Here is a 19,677-nt window from a genome sequence, read left to right on the forward strand (position 1 = left end):
GGCACCTGGGTGGCTCAGTCGTTAAGCATCTGCCTTCGGCTCAGGTCATGATCCCACGGTCCTGGGATCAAGCTCCCCATCGGGCATCCCCTGCTCAGTGGGAAGACTGCTTCTCCCTCTCCCTCTGCCCCTGCTGCTCCCCCTGCTTGTGCTTGCTCTCTCTGTCAAATAAATAAATAAAATCTTAAAAAAAAAAAAGACAATGATATGATTGGGGCACCTGGGTGGCTCAGTCAGTTGAGCATCTGCCTATGATCTCAGGGTCCTGGGATCGAGCCCTGCATCGGGCTCCCTGCTCAGGGGCGACTCTGCTTCTCCCTCTCCCTCTGTGATCTCTCTCACTTTTGCTCTCTCAAATAAATAAAATCTTTTAAAAAAACTAATTGATATGATTAAGTTATGACTTTAGGAATGTCTTCATAAGTCTGGCCTATGAAGAAAAATCCTTTGGCTTAAAACTTTCTGAAGTTAGATCCAAGTGGGTGAGATAAAAGTATGTTTGAGATAAATGAATCTATTCCAACTTTTCCAAAACTGCATTCATATATTAAGACTCAACCTATCCACAAATACTCTATGCACATGCCACGGGCAAGGGGCCGTGACCAACTTTTATATGTGTTTCCTGAGGCTGGAAGTATTGCCTGAAAAGCTTCTTAACCAAATGACACATTTGTCTTTTGTGAGATCCAACTTGTCTGTATGTTAAATTGTGAAGATGAATCCAGGAGTACAACAAGCCATACAAACCCCCAAACTGATGCCCTATTACTTTCCCAAAAGAAGATGCTACAGCAACTTTCATCTTCCTCCAAAAGACACAGTTGTTGGAGCAGATGCTGACCACAGGCACGCAAGGTGCCTTGCTCGGGGGTGACTAATCAATTTCCCAGAGGACTCTGTGGGGTAGTGAGCTCCAGAGGAAATAGATGGCAATGAATCACAGTGCTCAGGAGTGGAAAATATAATATGATTCACATTAACCAAAAGAAAAGGTTGAGGGAGAAAAAAAAAACAACTAAAAATTAAAACCACACACACACACACACACACACACATTCAAACATCAGCAAATACCACACTGAGCATGTCAGCGTAACTTCTGCTTTTTCAAAGTCCAAAGAAGGAAAAAGAGGGCAGATTCTCAAAACAAAGCCTAATAAATCTACATTTTTATCGAAGAATTTTATTGAAGAAATAAATTATTCGTAGTGGACTTGGTATTTGTTGTAAGAAAAAAGGAGCCAATATATTATTTTTCATTCAATCTCATATAGTCCTTTAGACACCTTCTTTAATTTTTGTTAAATACTATCAAACTTTAAGATGTTAGCTTTTGCTTAAAGTACACTTCATCTTTGTAGATAAAATTCCTGCCTCATTACTATAACATTCTCTGAAGCAGCATTATTTAACTTTTCAGTAATGAGTTGCCTAGGAATGCAAAATAAGGGAAAGGAAGTTGGGCTCCCCAAAAATCTAATCAATAAGCAAGTAAAAAACAAACAAACAACAACAACTAACAAAAAAACAAGCCTATATATATTGGGATCAATCACTTTGAAATAAGAGAAATTACTGGAAGCAATGAGTAGAGCCAGAGAGCTTAGGTTTAAAGTACAAGCCATGTGGCCACAAATTTTGAGTTTCTTTGCTGGTGCTTAATTAGATAAATATGAGCGTGAATTGGTTAGTTACAAGAAAACATGACCAAGGTTACAAAATATAAAATGAAGTTCATATTTGGATAAGATTTGGTTTATTCCAGCACCAGAGATGGCCAAATGGATTTTGAAATCGGCATGGACCAGAAATTGAATGACTTGACAGTGTGGGGCTGGAAGGTTTTGGGTGGGTGTCTGGATGGGGGGTTGTGTGACCACACTATTGTTGAGTAAGGGAGAGGAGGGGCTAGGTAGGGAGAGAGATAGGGGGCTATGTGATCAGGCCCACAGAAATCCCAAAACTGAGGAGGTGTACAGAAACCAGAGATAAGGGAACACTCCAGACCACCATGCCCTAGGTGTCCGGGGGGGTGGGGGGGTACCTTTTTTTATGACAGTCACCTGTGACCAACAAAAAATAACCAGACCCTAAAAAGAAGTAACCCATTAAAGATGTTATCACTCATCCTTAATCAATGGTGTTACCAGTAGAGAAGTCAAAAAGATTTAAGTTCCCTGGTTAGCTTTCTATAAATGACTAATGCTAAAAGCCCTCAGTGGCAACCCTTTTGGGACCCTTCTCACTCCTGAGGGCTTTTTCTGTATCCTTGCTTAATAAAACTCTATCACTTTATTCATTCTTCCTTTGTCAGCGAGATTCATTCCTCGACTGCATGAGACAAGAACCTCGCTCTCCCGCTTCATTATCTCGAGCGGTTGCTATGATCTAAGTGGTGATGTTACAAAATAAAATGTTACCCCTTTCAGAAGTGGCACCACTCAGTGAAAAGGCAGAGTTGGGCCTATGGAGCCCTGAGGTTTGGGAAGAGCGGAAAGGAAGGAAGGAGGAGCCAGCAATGTGATCACCCCCACATCCCATACCCACAGCATCTGTTCCAGGGAGCTGGGCCTCCAGCAAACAGCCTCGGTCAAGCCTTCAAATGCTTTATCGTTGTCTGAATTTTCCAACTTTGGGAGTTTTCTTGGGCCAAGGTAACTAAGTGACTGACATCTCCACTTTATGTTGTGTTGTCTGAACTCCTAGACACATGTTTACACTCCCATTTGTCAGTAAAAACAAAATAAAACAATGTCAGAAACAGTATTTTGAGCTCAGCTGTTTTGGTCCCCACATCTTTCATTAATGCTACCATTTTCTATTTTGACCTACGTGGCAAAATTTACCATTTACCAAGACTTTTTTTAGGGAGCATTCATCATTTCCAATTACCCATCGGGAAGGCATTTTATAAACACGTCTGGTTTTCTGTAATTTATTTATCTTGTATTTCCAAATACCAAAATTCCTAACATGCAGAAACCACACCCCCAGATAATAAAGGCTATGTGTTATTTTCCAATTGACTTTTTTCAACATTTTTTGGTCATAAAACGAGGATACAAGTGATCTGATTAACCATGCAAACATTCAAATCTATTGTTTTTCTGTAAATTTAGAATAACCTTTTTATTACAAAAGCAATCTGAGTTTGTTATAGGAAAATTCTAAAGTAAATTCTAAAATAAATAAATAAATTTAAATGATTAGCTCTATTAATCCTTTGTAGTACACCCTTCCAGAATTTTTATAAAACCATCTGTCTCCTACCTCCTTATTGTATTTTTCATTTTGTAATGTTGATTATAACCTGACATGTTGCGTATTGACTTGCTTGCTTATGTATTGTCTAATTCTCCCACTAGGGTGGGAGTCTCCTGGGGAAGCACTTTGTCAGGCTGATTCTGGCCTCACAAAGTGTCTGATGCACAGTAGGATTTCCTTTTTTTTTTTTTTTTAAGATTTTATTTATTTATTTGACAGAGAGAGACACAGCGAGAGAGGGAACACAAGCAGGGGGAGTAGGAGAGGGAGAAGCAGGCTTCCCGCGGAGCAGGGAACCCGATGCGGGGCTCGATCGCAGGACCCCGGGACCACGACCTGAGCCGAAGGCAGATGCTTAACGACTGAGCCACTCAGGCGCCCCCATAGTAGGATTTCCTAAAGATACAATGGATGAATGAAAGAATGAACAGTCGGTACACACTGACTATTTGAAAAATTAAAAGCCAGTAAGTACAAGCCAACCTGCTGAAAGTCAAGGAGACGGCAGGTGGACTGAAACATTTTTCTGTTCCATCGCATTGTTCTTTACTCCATGTACTATTAGGTAACTGGCCCATTAATTTCTGTTCAGACTCAATAAATTTACGGGCCTATATCTGGTTCACTTTATTATGGGAGAAATTGTAGAAGTAACGGGTTTGGTGGGAAGTGAAAGAGAGGCAACTCCACAGACGCACACGCTTGTGCGCAATTAAGGTTGGTGTGGAGGGGATGTGAGGGAAGCGCCGCTGGGGAACATGCAAGCGCCCGTGCCCATAAGCCGACCGGCTCTGCTCACTCCTCCGCTCCCAGGGTCCCACTCTACACCGGAAGGCAGACACATAGCAAGTGCCTCTTACCCAAACGCGGGGGGAAATGGCTGAGAAAGCTGGGTAACTTCTGTAGGGACGGAAGAAAGAAAGACAGTAATAAGTCTTTTCATGTTTTTCCTTTATCTAACATCCGGATATTTTTAAGTCACCAATTTCCCATTACAGAAAAAAAAGCTGTCAAGGAAGTATGTCTTGATTTAATAACGATCCATTGTGTCTTTACCAGACAATGACTCTTTCTGGCAGAAGACTGAAAATCTGATCTCTCCCTTCCTTTTAATTCTTTTACTGAGGATGAAACACCATGAAACAATTCCTGAGGGTACCATTCTGATGGGGCGTGGGGACACTGATGGGGGCTAGGATTTTTCTTTTTTAAACTTTCTATTTGGAAAAAATGTTGACCTTACAGAAAAAAATTACAATAGTCCAAGCCCTTTTTAATCAATAAGAAAAGAAACAAAAATGAGAAAAGATTTGAAGAGACATTTCCCCCAAGAAGATTTGTGAGTGGCATATAAGCACATGAAAAGATGCTGGACATCATTAGTCATTAAGAAATGCTAAACCAGAGATAAGATGCCCCTAGGCTTCTATCAGAATGATTAATGTCAGAAAAACTGATGTTACCAGTTGTTGGAGAGGATATGAAGAAACAGGACCTTTCATTCAGTGTTGGTGGGAATGTAATAAAATGGTATAGTCTCTTTGAAAACAGTGTGGCGTTCCTTAAAAAACTAAACATATACTTACCATATGCCCCAGAAATTTCGCTGGTTAAGTACCTACCCAAGAGAAATTAAAATATATGTCCACATAAAGACTACGTGTGGATGTTCCTAAGCAGCATTATTTGGAATAATAAAACCAAAAACAAACCAAATTTCTATCAACTGTAGGACAGATAAACAAAAAGTGACATATCCATACAATGAAATACTATTGTACAGCAAAAAGGGAACAAACTGTTGACATATGCTATGATGTGAATAATTTCAATAACACCATGCTGAGTGAAAGTCAGACACAAAAGTCTACCTATTGTATGATTCCATTTATATGAAATTTCTAGAAAACTATATATTTACCCACTCATACTTGTATCCTTAAAATGGGTGAATTTTAGGACATGTAAATTATAAACCAATAAAAGTGTCTGCATAAAAAAAATCCAGCATATTCTACACATTGTTCTGCACTGTGCTCTTGAATAGAGTTTCATATCATCTCTTTAGCTCTCCCTCTTTTGTTCATAATTGTATAATGTTTCATTGTATGGCTGTGCCAAGATATAAATAAATTAAATAGCCAAGCAAAGGAATACTCACCTTTCCCCATTCAGTCCAAAGTCCTTCAAGGTATTTAGCTTCTGCTGTGCTCCATTTCAAAAGCCACAAATTCTCTCCTTCCATTCCCGAAAATCTCTGGCATGCTCATAGCAGATGCTAATGGTGCCTCACCAGGTCCCTTCAAGCACTTACCATCCTCTTAACAAGTCTAGAGTTTCCACAGCAAGTACCGGTGGTACTCTTTCTGAAGACTCTGACAGCAGCATACTTGACTTACCCATGGGTGGACCAGAAGCCCAGAGAGTTACTGCCCCTTGAAATGGTCCTCACCAACGATGGATGGGAGTCAGTGGATAAAATACCCCAGCGACCTTGGTGAAGCAACTCTGAGTTGAGGTCGAATCATCTCCCAGAGTTCCCCCGAAGGACAGAGCCCCGCTTGCCCATGGTGGTAATCTGTCCATTAACACAACTGCTTTCCTTTCCCTGTCTCATTTACCCACTGCCCCCACCATCCTTCCCACCAAGAAGTGACACTTGGTTATTGGCTCACACTTCTGATACTTTCTGCTCCACCCTTGTGCATTTATAAAGACAGAAGTGAACCACTAAGCTCACAGGCATTTTGATTTAGTATTAATGGGGCATATGATTTCATTAATGTGTTAATTAGAATGCTCTAACAGGACAAAGTAAGGTGCCATGGTTAAGACGTTAGCATCAAGGTCTGTGTTCACTTGCTTGCTTGCTCGGCCAGTATGTGGACACAGTATAAATAACTTACGAGTGTTTGCAAAGACTTTTAATCGTTCAAGGCTTAGATTTTTTCCGCAGACCTTCTTTACAGGGCCAACAACACACAGTCAAGCCACCCTGAGCATATGCTTTACGACTTATAACTCACAAAAAGCATAAAATGGCAAGTCTTTTCCATGCTAACTTGGAAAAAAAGTTCTGTAGATTTATGGCTGCAAATTCCATCCAAATAAAAGCTCTGCCTCTTCTTCTTCCAGCCAAATTGTCGACATGCCAGTAAGAGAGCCAAGGTACTGAGAAAAGCAGAGAAATGAGATTTTTACAGGAGTCCAGCCTTCTCCCAAAATGTAGGAAAATACACACATCAATATAACTGACAATTCATTCCACTTGCTGCTCTTATTTCACTCTGAGCTTGAGCAACTGGTAGGGGCAGATGCCAAGTTGCACCATTTGAGGCAGCTGCCCAGGTGGTGACCAGTTGTAACTGGGACAGAAGAGCTCAACAACTCCAGACACCTTGTGAGTCCATGATGAGCAGTCACGGTATGAGATAAGGCAACAGTCCCCAGCTGAGGTCTGAGACAGCAAAGAGGTTTCTAGAACCCGAGGGTGTGCAGCTTTTAATAACCATCTCCCATTAATAACAAATTAGAATATCGTTAAAGATTTGGGATTTTGCCCAAAGTGATAACGAAGACTGGCAGTGGTAAAACTTTTAAATTTCATGTTGTATTTGCACAGTTTAGCAGCCGGCAGAGTGCCTTATTGATTCTAAGCCAAGGCCCACAGTAGAAACTTCCCCAGTGAAGGCAGAATGTACCTTCCTGCCTCTTAACTTGGGTTTGGCCATGTCACTTCCTTTACTCAATAAGATAATAGAGAAGTCTACGTTAAGAGGCCTCTTGGGTTTCCACTCGCACCCCTGTGCCTCTGTCATGGTCATGAGAAGAGCCTTCTTTGGGTAGCAACTGCCCAGAAGCCTGACTTAGAATGCACTCAGATGGAGCTGGCCCGAGCCCATATCTCAGCCAAGAGAAGCCAACCCTAGCTGGATGTATGCCGGAAGCAGAGCCATCCAGCTGAGCTCAACCCAGATCAGCCAAACCCCAGCCAACCTTTAGTTGCATGAGCTAAATAAATGCTCATTGTTAATTTTCCACTGAGTTTGGGGGTAGATGCTGTGCAGCGACAGCCAAGGCAGAGAACAAAGGGAAAGTACAGGAAGTCGAGGGGAATAATGCACAAGAGCTTTTCCCTGCTTCTTTCCCTGGACAAATGGGTGGCAACAGACAGGATTACAATGAGGAAGTCTGCAACTGCTTTAAAAAGATTCCCATGATTTCTCCAAGAATACCCCAGCTTCCGTGTCCCTTGGTGGGATAATTCCAAGATGTATCCTACACCATCTGTCACAGATCTCCAGTGGGATTGAGCCCCAGCTACCTACTGTCACCTGCTCATGGTCACATCCCGATGGCCTCCCCACTTCCCAACCCCATCCCCTCCTTCATTGTGTGTCCATGTGTCACTGCACACAAATTCTTTTTTTTTTTAAGATTTTATTTATTTATTTGACAGAGAGAGACAGCAAGAGAGGGAACACAAGCAGGGGGAGTGGGAAAGAGAGAAGCAGGCTTCCCACCGAGCAGGGAGCCTGATGCGGGGCTCGATCCCAGGACCCTGAGATCATGACCTGAGCCGAAGGCAGTCGCTTAACCAAATGAGCCACCCAGGCGCCCCTGCACACAAATTCTTGACCCAAGTCAAGATACGGCCCATTTTTACAAATAAAAGCTAACACTCATCGAGCCCTCGAATGTGCCAGACACCATGACACACAGATGACTTCAGTGCTCTCCATTTTCTCATCTGTAAAATGGGGACAAAGACAGGGCCTCACTACCTCTCAGGGCCATGTGAGGAAAGAATGGGTGACGTACCTAGAACAGGACCTGACTCATCGCAAGCCTTAAAGCAATGCTACTATTTCCAACAAGACTCACTTATCCTATTACTATCAGGCTTCGAAGCTGCATCTGCATGTTGGAAAGAACCAGCAGAACTGAGGAAAACACAGAGGGAAAAAGAAGCATGACAGGAAAAGAGAGAAATTCTTCATGAAATCACTTTAAAATTCTCAACCAGTGGATGGCAGCACTAGCCTTTAACTAAACAGTGAGCAAGGAGAGCAACAGGAAAAACAAGCATTCGCTGCTATATTTAATTAGTGAGATTGTGTTGCATGGAAAAAGGAGAAGCCTGAGAACGGGAGAACATCAGAGAGGCGTGCAGCGAAAGACACCAGTCTGGCTGTGCTCCTCTGTGTGCATGGTTAATTAAGGCATGGGAGGTATTTTCAGCAGAGCTGTGTCAGATGGGCCCAGTAGTGGCCTGAGGATTTTGGTCTGGTGAGCAGAGGCATAGGCTTGCTCTAGACCCTGCCAGAGCACCCTCTGGGTACTGTGAAATAGGGTACTCAAACCCAGCCTCTGGGGCCTCAGGACTCAGCCAGGAGGAGGAGATGGATCACCCAGTTGGGACTGAAAATGACCCATCCCTGCTTACCCAGGGGAAGCTGGAGGTCTTCCCAAAGGTAGCTGCTTATTTGCTGCTTGCCAGATTCTCCTCTGGTGATGACATCCCACCAGCGCTACACTTCCATACCATGCTCCTCAGTCCAGGATCCAAATGGAGGCCAGGGAAAGGGGAGGGAGTAAACCCCAAGTGCTCTGATCACACCTGTACGAGGGCCGCCATTTTTATAAAAACCCGCAGGCCGCATCGGCATGGCGGGGTTCAGCCAAGTACACCACGGAAGCCATCACACAACTGGACTTTGAACCCCATCTTTGCCAATGCCCAACTGTGATCGTGAGGGCAAGTTACTTGACCTCTTAGCACTCAGTTTCCCCATCTGTAAAGTGAGGATAATAATGATCCCACCCTTACAGGGCTGTTGTGATGATGAAATGTGACCGTGAACGTGGTGGTAGTTTCACGAGGCCAAGTGTTCGTAGCTGAAGCCTTCCTGAGATCCCATGGGAACAAAGCCATTCGGGAGACAGACCATTTAACCCTTTCCCTCCCTCTCTGCTGGCTCCCCCAAGTGAGACTTGAGAGAGCCACACTTTCATCACCTGCTACTCCCCCCCACCACCACTGACAATGGGAGGAAAGAGAACAGCAAAAGCAGAGTCTTTCCTACCAACTACGCCCCCTGTGCTCTGCCGCACCCCTCCCTCTCAATCCCCCTTCCACAGAGTTAGGCGGGAGGGGAAGGGGGAAAATGGCTGGTGGCTCTTCTATTCTGTATCCATCTGAGCTTCTTCCTGCTGTCCTCTCTTCTCAGCCCAGGGCCATTTTTCTCGTAAGTTATCAGCCACGCACGTGGTTTCCTTTCATTCTGTATCGTAATGTTGTTAATTCCCTTGGTACAATATTGGCATTTCATGTGGTGTTGTGGGTTGCAAAGACGACCACAGTTCTCCCCTCTTCCTACATGCCTGCCTTTTGCAAGGCAGCTTTGCAGTTCCTCCCATCAAGGGCTGGGGTCGATTTCTTTTCTCTTGAGTCTGGACTGGCCAATAGAATCTGGCAGATGTGACCCTGTGTCATTTCAAGCCCTAGCCTCAAGAAGCCAGGTGTGTTCACTCTCTTGGAGCCCCAACCTGTGGGGGGATGAGAGACGCGCAGAACAGAGGTGAGCCCTCCCAGGCGAGGCTGCCATCGCCAACCTGGTAGCTAACTGAAGATACATGTGTCAGCCCTGCTGGGCCAGCCAGATCAGCGGAGTCCAGCCCAAACCATTTAACCTGCAGAATCCTAAACTAAATAAATGGCTATTATTTTAAGCTACTAATGTTCTGGGGGTGGTTTTTTTTAAGGCAACAAAAGCTAACTGATGGATTGGGCCATAAAAAATAATGATTAAAGACTTAAACTTGCCTCACATTTTGCATGCATTTATTCATCCCTCATAATAACAACAACAAAGAAAAACAATCCTCATATTCTCGTCCTGCTGTTGCCTCCTTTATAACTGGAGCCCTACACCTGCAAAGCGTAGGGTAAAAGAGCAGACATTCTGGACAAGGTAGAGATAGGAGTTATCCACAGTTCTCGAGCAGCCACAATGACACGCTCATAGCTAAATACAAGATGAAAGACACAAGTGCCCCCATTCCTATGAGTAAAGGCTGCCCGGAACGAATGCAGAAGCTACATGTCCTATTTCAACATTCGCACCAAAATCAAATCTCCCATGTCGCACATCTGAAAATGTTTTTCACTTGGATAACAATGCAGTGAAATAGAGTGTGTCAGAGCGCTTCCAGTTCCTGTCATTGTTAATTGACTGCTGCATTTCACTGAAGTCGTTTTTTTTACAGAAGTCAAACGTGAAGATGTTTTATCTCACAGGAAAGACAAAGGAAGTGAAAAAGAAACCTCTGACCTCAAAAGACAAATCGTCAGCCGCAAGATAAGATGTCGGTATTTATATCTGGAATTTTGCATTTCCTCGCCCTACTGTCATCATTGTCAAGAAAATTCTCAGTTGATGCTCTGTGGTTATTTATTTCTCATGCCTTTATTCATTGTCCACTGGGAGTCAGAATCTGTGCTAGAAGACATGAGGTGAGGAGACCAGAGACAGGAGGACCATCCCTGGCCTCAGAGAGGCTGAAGTCAAACAAGAAATAGCTATGTTGGTGACAGAAGTATCTGGTCACATGAATGACTATTACTTCACATGATACGGAAAAGTATCTCGCGGGACATGAGCAGATCCCATCGAGTCTAAGCTCATGGAGGGAAGGTAGCTGGCTTCCTGAGGGAACTGTATGTCTGAGCCAGGACTGGCAGCATTTATCTGAGGTTCAAATTAAGGAAACAGCAGACTGTGTAAAGCTAGTTCTTCTGTTTTACTGTCTTGTCCTCTTTTGCCAAATGGATTGGCTTTCTCTGAGAGCAGCAGTGTCTAAGTGGCAGCAAAGGTCCCAGCTCTTGATCCAGAAGGAGCGGACAGCTGGGCAGTGGTGGATCTCATAAGCTTGGGTAGACTAGACCTGGACTCAAATCCCACCTCATCATGTGGCCTGGGTGAGTCACATCATCTCAATGGGGCCCTATTTCCTTACTTGTAAATGAGTGTATTGTCCTCTACCTTAAATGGTGTTGCAGTGAGTACACACTCGAAACGATGACAACGTTAGTGTTGCTCACAAATCTGCTGTGGGGGCAGGGCTGAGCAGGAACAGTGCATCAGGGACAGCTTGTCTCTTCTCTGCTCGGCATCAGTGGGGGCAGCTCCAACACTGGGAGCTGGAGCCACCCAAAGTCTCGCTCACATGTCAGTGTGGCCTTAGGTGGGGCTGGTGGCTGCAATCCCTACACATGGCCTTTCTATGGGGACTGGGCCAATGGTGGCTGGTCTCAAAGACAAGTGTGCCTAAAGAAAAAGATAGCCAGGTACAAGCCATGTCGTCTCTGATGGTCTGGTATTGAAGCCACTCTGTGTCCCTCCCCACCTTCTGTCTGTCACTGAATTCTATCCAGACTCCAGGAGAGGGAAAGTAGCCTTCCCTGCCTGAACGAGCGTGGCAAGGTTCTAAGCAATAGTGTTGCGGCCATTTTTGGAAGGTCAGATCCGCCAGTGATGTCTACTGACATCCCTTTGATGCTAATTCCCTGTTATTTGGAGACCTATGATGCTATGAAAAAAGAGAAAGAGAAAAGCGGGGATGGGAAGAAATGTACAAGAGAGGGAGAGAGCAGACAGAGTAAGGCTTTTATATTGGGATGGGGTCCCACCATCACAACCCCTCTTGGCGAGCAACCAGCTTCTTTGTGCTCCCTGGTGCTCCCATTTCTACAATGGGCACAACAGCCGTGACTGTTTCACAGCAGTGTTGTGGGAATTAAATGAATCAATCCATTAAACTGCTTAGAGCCTCACCGGGCACATAGTCCGCGCTCCATCAACAGGAGCTATAGTTTATGTTCTCCTCAACCACCTTGGTGTTGGTGTGGCCCTGCGACCATACATCCTACACTGAATCCTTCAGACACCTGGAAACAGGTACACAGCTGCCCCCTGTCAGAGAATTCACACTCACGCCAGCATAACTGAGCTAGAGCACACAATCTCTCTGACGCACGGTTGAACCTAGAAATCGAGAAATGTCCCCGGGTTGCCACACACTGGGTTTTATAAGGTCAATGTTACATACCCTTCAAGCCGGCATGTCCCTGTCTCCCTCTTCAGTTCAGCCCCAGCCTCCCCAGCATCCTGAAGGGCTTGCACATTTTATCTTTTCAGAGTAGAAGTTCAGAAGTCCAGATCTCTTGTCTCCATCTACAACACACAGAATTAGCTGTTTAGGGTTTTGGAAACATTTTTAAAATACCGTGCACAACCACAAGAGGACTTGCCTCACTGAGCTCTGGAAGGATGCAGTGATAGCTAGGAGTGAAGCCAATGGCCTCCCCTTCCTTGTCTGGCCCTCATTCCTACCTCTGGGCCAGGTAACTAAAAGCAGGGTTTCTTTACCAGAACATTCTCTAAATCCCTATGCCAATGCTCAGATTTCTAAAACTCCCAAATACTCTTTCACTAAAAAAAAAAAAAAAAAATGGAGCTAATTAGCAACCAAGCTCTCTTCTCTATCAATGAGGTGTCAAATTGTTTTCCATTATGCCCTTGCATCATCTCAGCTTCTACAAATTTAAAGAGTTGTGCAATCTTCCAGTCTAGGACTTTGGAGATGGGACCAACCTGAATATGAAATTCTGAATTATCCCCCTTTTTCATTTGTTTTGTATCAAAGCCCTAACCTTTCCAAAATTACCTAAGCACACAAACGCAATCAAATTGCTTGCAAACAAACAGAAACAAAACACAAATATTAGATCAAAGCTCAAGTTCTTTTGACCATCACCACTAACACCTGGAGCCTACATCCTTGGCAGAGGAGGACACTTATAATTTGGGATTATCTTTCCAGATCACTTCTGTGCATTCGAAGATTTAATATCTCTCTCCCACATACACACATGTGTTTCTTTTCCAAATAAATGTTCATTGTGTGTCATCCTCCACCTTGCTTATTCCATGCTCAAGATGTCCTATCAACTCCCTACAGCAGTGTAAGAAGATTCTCTCATTTTATTTTTGTTACTCTTTGGTAATATTTCATAGTTTCAGCTCTTCCATCAGGCTGTGTAACTGGACTGACTCTCTCTCCAGCATGTCATGTCACATGCGTCCCTTCATTCTCTGGAATCAAGTTTGGCCTCTGGCCTGGAACAGCCTCCCTGGCCCTCTCCTCACTCTCGAGAAGATTCAGTTCTCAGGCCTGTGGGCAACACATTTGATGTTGAATCCCAGCTGCATCTCTCAGGCAAATCACTTAACTTGGGTTCCTTCTGTGTAAAATGGGGTGACTGTAATAGCACCTACCTCAAAGGGGTGTTCTAGGGATCAAGTAAAGTAATCCATGGAAAACACTGGCCCATTGCAGGTTGTTTAGTGAATAGCTCAATAAATGTTCACTGCCACGGTCACCAATATCAGTGGTCACCTTCATTATCATCCTCACCTTTTTTTTTTTAAAGATTTATTTATTTATTTTGAGAGAGTGAGAATGAGAGAGAGAGTACATGAGAGCGGGGAGGGTTAGTGGGAGAAGCAGGCCCCCCGCTGAGCAGGGAGCCCGATGCAGGACTCGATCCCCGGACTCCAGGATCATGACCTGAGCCGAAGGCAGTTGCTTAACCAACTGAGCCACCCAGGCACCTTTTTTAGGTAACAATTTAAATCCCTCACCTTTTTTAGGTAACAACTTAAATCCCACTTTCCTTATTTTTTGTTAAAGATTTATTCATTTATTTTAGAGAGAGAGCACACGTGTGAGTGCTCAAGTAGGGGGAGGGGCAGAGGGAGGGGAGAATCCCCAGACAGACTCCCTGCCAGGTGCAAAGCCTGACCTCACCTTTTTTAGGTAACAATTTAAATCCCACTTTCCTTATTTTTTGTTAAAGATTTATTCATTTATTTTAGAGAGAGAGCGCACGTGTGAGTGTTCAAGTAGGGGGAGGGACAGAGGGAGCGGAGAATCCCCAGGCAGACTCCCTGCCAGGTGCAAAGCCTGACCGGGGGTTCAATCCCAGGACCCTGAGATCATGACCTGAGCTGAAACCAAGAGTCAGAGGCTCAACCAACTGAGCCACCCAGGCACCCCCCCCCCACTTTCCTTTTTAATACAGGTTTTCCTCTGACTCTTATTTCACACATAGATAAGATTACTGATAAATAGTCGAAGTAAGCTTTAAGGCCGATTCACATCATTTCCCAATGTCTTCTAATCTTTGCTAACAGATATACAAGAAGTTGGGAGTTAATTTACTGGCCCACTATATTCAGGATGAGCCACACAGTCATGCTGAGCAAAGGAAGCCATGTAAGAACAAGAATATAAACCAATAGAATTAGAAGTAACAAGATTAATTTAATGTATTAGATGACGATGTTTTGCTAAAACTCAGTCACTCCTTGTAACATGAATATAGCAGTTTCATCTTCTGTGAGGGAAGGACTACCATAAGAGAATAAACCAAGAATTTCCCTTAAAATTTTAAAACAAAGACTGTAACAAGAGACAAAGAAGGAAAATGTATAATCATAAAAGGAACAATCCAACAAGAACAAAAAGTAATTATAAATATTTATACACCCAACATGGGTGCACTCAAATATATAAAACAGTTAATAACAAACATAAATGAAGTAATTAATAGTAATGCAATAATAGTAGGGAACATTATTACTGCACTCACGTCAATGGATAGATCATCCAAAGAGAAAATCAACAAACTGTGGCTTTGAATGACATATGGGACCAGATGGATTTAACAAATGTATTCAGAACATTCAATCCTAGAACAGCAGAATACACATTCTTTGCAAGTGCACAAGGAACGTTCTCCAGAATAGATCACATATTAGGCCACAGAATAAGTCTCAACAAATTCAAAAAGATTAGTCATACCATGCATCTTTTCTGACCACAAAAATATGAAACTAGAAATCAACCACAAGAAAAAATCTGGAAAGAGCATAAATACATGGAGGTTAAATAATATGCTACTAAACAATGAATGGGGCAACCAAAAAAATCAAAGATGAAATTAAAAAATACATGGAGACAAATGAAAATGAAAACAAAATAGTCCAAAATCTTTGGGATGCAGCAAAAGCTTTCTAAATGGGACATTCATAATATAGGCTTACCTTAAGAAGCAAGAAAAATCTCAAATAAACAAGTGAACCTTACACCTAAAACAGTCTGAAAAAGAACAAACAAAACCAAAACCAGCAGAAGGAAGGACATAATAAAGATTAGAGCAGAGATACATGAAACAGGGAAACTATAAAAACAATGAAACAGATCAATGAAACCAGAAGCTGGTTCTTTGAAAAGATCAACAAAATTGATGAACTTTTAGCTACATTCATAAAAAGAGAGAGAGAGGGAGGGGGCGGGATGAGTAAGAAGAGAGAGAGGAGGGAGGGAGGGGGAGAGAGAGAGGGAAAGGAAGCACTTAAATAAATAAAATTAGAAATGAAAAAGGAGAAAGAACAACCAACACCACAGAAATGCAAAGGATTATAAGAGAATTTGATGAAAAATTATATGCCAACAAATTGGAAACCTGGAAGAAATGGATAAATTCCTAGAAACACATAGCCTCCCAAAAGTGAATCAGGAAGAAATAGAAAATGTGAACAGAATGATTACTAGCAACGACATTGAATCAGTCATCAAGAAACTCCCAACAAAGGACAGTCCAGGACCAGATAGATGGCTTCACAGGGGAATGTTACCAAACACATAACGAGGAATTAATACTGATTCTTCTCAAACAATTCCAAAAAATAGAAAAGGAAGGAAAATGTCCAAATTCATTCTATGAGGCCAGCATTACCCTGAAACCAAAACCAGATAGAGACTCCACTGAAAAAAGAGAACTACAGGCCAATACCCCCGATGAACATGGATGCAAAATTCTCATAAAATACTAACAAACGAAATCCAACACTAAATTAAGAAATCATTCACCACAATCAAGTGGGATTTATCCCCAGTTGCAAAGATGGTTCAGTATTCAGAAATCAATCAGTGTGATACATTATATCAATAAGAGAAAGGATAAAAGCCCCGTGACGATTTCAAAAGATGCAGAAAAAGCTTTGACAGAGGACAACATCCATTCATGATAAAAACCCTCCACAAAGTAGATTAGTAATAAACAGAACTGTTGAATCACTATACTGTATACCTGAAACTAATATAATACTGTATGTTAACTATATTGGAATGAAAATTTTAAAAATAAAATTATAAAAAAATAAAAGAAAAAAGAAAAAGAATTACCCTTAAGTGCAGTTTGGTGTGTGGAGTGGCTCGCAGTAGTGAGAGGCACCCATAAACAGACCACCTAGGGCAACAGCAAGCTCTGAGGTCCCATATCACACTGACTCCGGGCCATTCACTCACAGAGTGGAATGGCAGGTGGGATGCTCACACAATTCTAATTATCCTAGTCTCTTTTCCACTCTACATTCTCCCTCCACATTTCTCTATCTGAACTACTGTGAAGCTTTTATTTTTTTACCCCACAAGACTACATGTGTCCTTCACTTGGGGCAGCCATTATCTATCTCCTAAGCCCACTCTGCTCCTTCCCTAGACTCTGCCACAATTCCAATTTGTAGGACAACTTGGTCCCAAGGCAAATTAAATAAATGAGAATCCAGAGGGAGGCACTGAAATTACCTAGCAGAGCTTGTCTCGAAGGCTCAGCTCTTCAAGGGTTCTTCTTCCTACCTACATATCTAAGAAGTTTTAAGCATGCCCCATGCTTAGGTCACACCCCAAAGCAAAAACAGCAGAATCTCCAGGGGCCTGGACCCATGCAGCCCTATTTTTCAAAGCCCACTGGGTGATTCCAGTGTGCAGCGAAGGTGAAGAACCAGTGATCTAGCAATTAGTGACTTTCAAACTTTTGACTTCTGTCCACAGTAATAAATACATTTCACATCATGACGCACACCATACACATACATTCAAAACAGAAACAAATATATTTTTTTAATATATTATTTATTTGAGAGAGAGAGAGAGACAGCACAAGCGGGAGGGGCACAAGAGAGAAGGAGAGAGAGAATCTCAAGCAGACTCCACGCTAAGCATGGTGCCCAATGCGAGCCGAAACCAAGAGTAGGTCGAAGTGGGCACCACCCAGGTGCCCCAGAAACAAACATTTTATAAAACAGTACTTAGCTCTTACATCCAGATGTTTTCTGTTCCATTCACTTTTATTTAAAACAAGGCTGGGGGTGCCTGGGTGGTACATCTGGTTATGCATCTGACTCTTGGTTTCAGCTCAGGTCATGATCTCATGGGGCATGGGATCAAACCCCCACAAGGGACTCCCCACTCAGCGGAGAGTCTGCTTGAGATTTTCTCCCTCTGCCCCTCCTCCACTCTCTCTCTCTCTCTCTCTCAAATAAATAAATAAATCTTTTAAAAAAATAAAACAAGGCTGGATGTGCCCAACTTCCTATTTCACAATCTCTTAGGGGGTCATGACCCACAGTTTGAAAAACACTGCCTTAGATGACCCAGAATAGTTAATTACTAAACACTATCCTCAAAATAAACACATATTTCAAAAATTCCCAAAGACCATGTGTGAAGCCCTGAAAATAAGTCCATATTTACAGATGCCCATTTTGAAAATCTGTATAATCCACATCTTTCATTTGACAAAACAGGAAAAGTCAAACTCATATGTACGTTCCCTCTCGTATGCACATATGCCTGTGTATTCATTTTTTGAAAAATCTTTAAACAACTGCATCATGGACCCCCAAGCTTACCACTCTTCGAACTCAATGATGTTGTTTCAATGTGTGTAGCTCAGGGGTGCCGGTCTTAATTTTTTCTTTGCTCATACACCATCGTGCATCACACAGTATGGAGCTTGAAGTAGGTATTTGCATTAATACTGTTGACTGAGTTCTAGCATCCTGGCATACATTTCCAATTTTGATTTAACAAAATAATGCACTAAGTAGGCTAATAAGCACATCTGGCTATCGGGAGAAGGGGATTTGCTGTCACTGCAGTATCTTGTCACTGCATGCTTGTAACATCAGACCATAGTTTCAGGTATCTGGTGCTCTCAATACACAGGCAAAATGAAGAGAATTAAATGTTGTCACCAATATTCAATTTGCACGAATGTTGCTGCAGTAGCATCCCTGAGTGCTTAATACAAAGTGTTCTGAGCCCCTGAGGGAAAAAACCTGCCAGGCAAAATGCTATTAGCTAATTTCCAAAGGGGTTTTGACTTAGAAAAATACAAGAACTCAGCAAACCCAAACAAATCTTAAGTATAGATATTAAACTGAGCTAACAGTGGATATATGTTATATATATTCAAAAATTCCCAAAGACCATGTGTGAAGCCATATATGACATATGTTATAAAATCTTCTATACAGAAATGTAAAACACCAGCCACATAAAGATTATCTTTATATAAGAAAAATATAACTGATCATTAAAAAGAGCAGCTGATTGATGGAGGCTTCCCATCAGTCGCAGTGAAGGAGCTGGAAGGGTTGCTGTGTTGGTCTCACCAAGTGCGCGCAGAGGTATTTCCTCAGCAAAGGGCATCTGTTCTCACTTGGTCATTGAACTTTAACATGGTCGTGTTCCTAAGAGAAATGCAAATTCATTTCAAACTTACACTGGTTGCCTAGCAAATCAGACTTTCTCTAGGGAATACTAAAGTGTTTCTCACCTTCACAACTTTAAATTATCTTGTTTTAATTTGATTTCTCTATGGAAAAAAGCTAAATTAATGGGGAAGTGTCTGGATCACAACTATTCATTGATCAACAAATACTGATTAAGCATCTATTAGGTGTGACTGCACACACCTCATACTCATCAGAAGCTCTAAAGCCCTTATGAAGTATTTAAAAACTGAAACCCTCAAGGTAAAACAGATTGAAGAAAACAGGCTGCCGAACAATGTTACCAAAGTTAGTATGTGTTAAAAGAAAACATTGTTCTAAATCCTAATGAACTGGGAAATGTGGAGTTATACAAAGTAAAACAGGGTTTTTTTTTTTTTTTGTTTTTGTTTTTGTTGTTGTTGTTGTTGTTGCAAGATTTCTAGAGCCTCTATGTGACTATAATCTAGAAGGGTTAATTTATGTTCTAGTGTCTCCCAAAATTCTTTAACCAAAGAGTTTTTATTGCTGACCATCTCAGGATTGGACCAGCTGTGAAAGACGGTGACCCAGAGCATGTTTTCCCTCTCTTTTCCATTTCTTAAATTAACTATATCAGAGAAAGGCACTGCAATCTCTCTCTTTAGGGAGGACAACAGACAGAAAGAGTGCAAAGAAAATGGCGCTACTACTATCAGAGTGAGACTCTGTATGGCTGGGCTGT

The 19,677-nt window shown here is 42.4% G+C and overlaps 1 protein-coding gene across 4 annotated transcripts in view; it reads right to left on the reverse strand.

The window, feature by feature from the left end:
- The window catches only part of RIN2 (Ras and Rab interactor 2), a 239,755-nt gene that overhangs the window by 176,435 nt on the left and 43,643 nt on the right, over positions 1-19,677 (reverse strand). For 3 of the 4 annotated variants that reach the window (XM_027621517.1, XM_027621519.1, XM_027621518.1), the window contains one exon: positions 12,379-12,503. The gene's annotated coding sequence lies outside the window, so the exon portion shown is untranslated. Of the gene's footprint in view, positions 1-12,378; positions 12,504-18,854; positions 18,933-19,677 lie in introns of all 4 variants that reach the window. The other variant, XM_027621520.1, reaches the window with a different exon arrangement.

The sequence above is a fragment of the Zalophus californianus genome, chromosome 8, assembly GCF_009762305.2.
Source record: "Zalophus californianus isolate mZalCal1 chromosome 8, mZalCal1.pri.v2, whole genome shotgun sequence".
NCBI lineage: Eukaryota > Metazoa > Chordata > Mammalia > Carnivora > Otariidae > Zalophus > Zalophus californianus.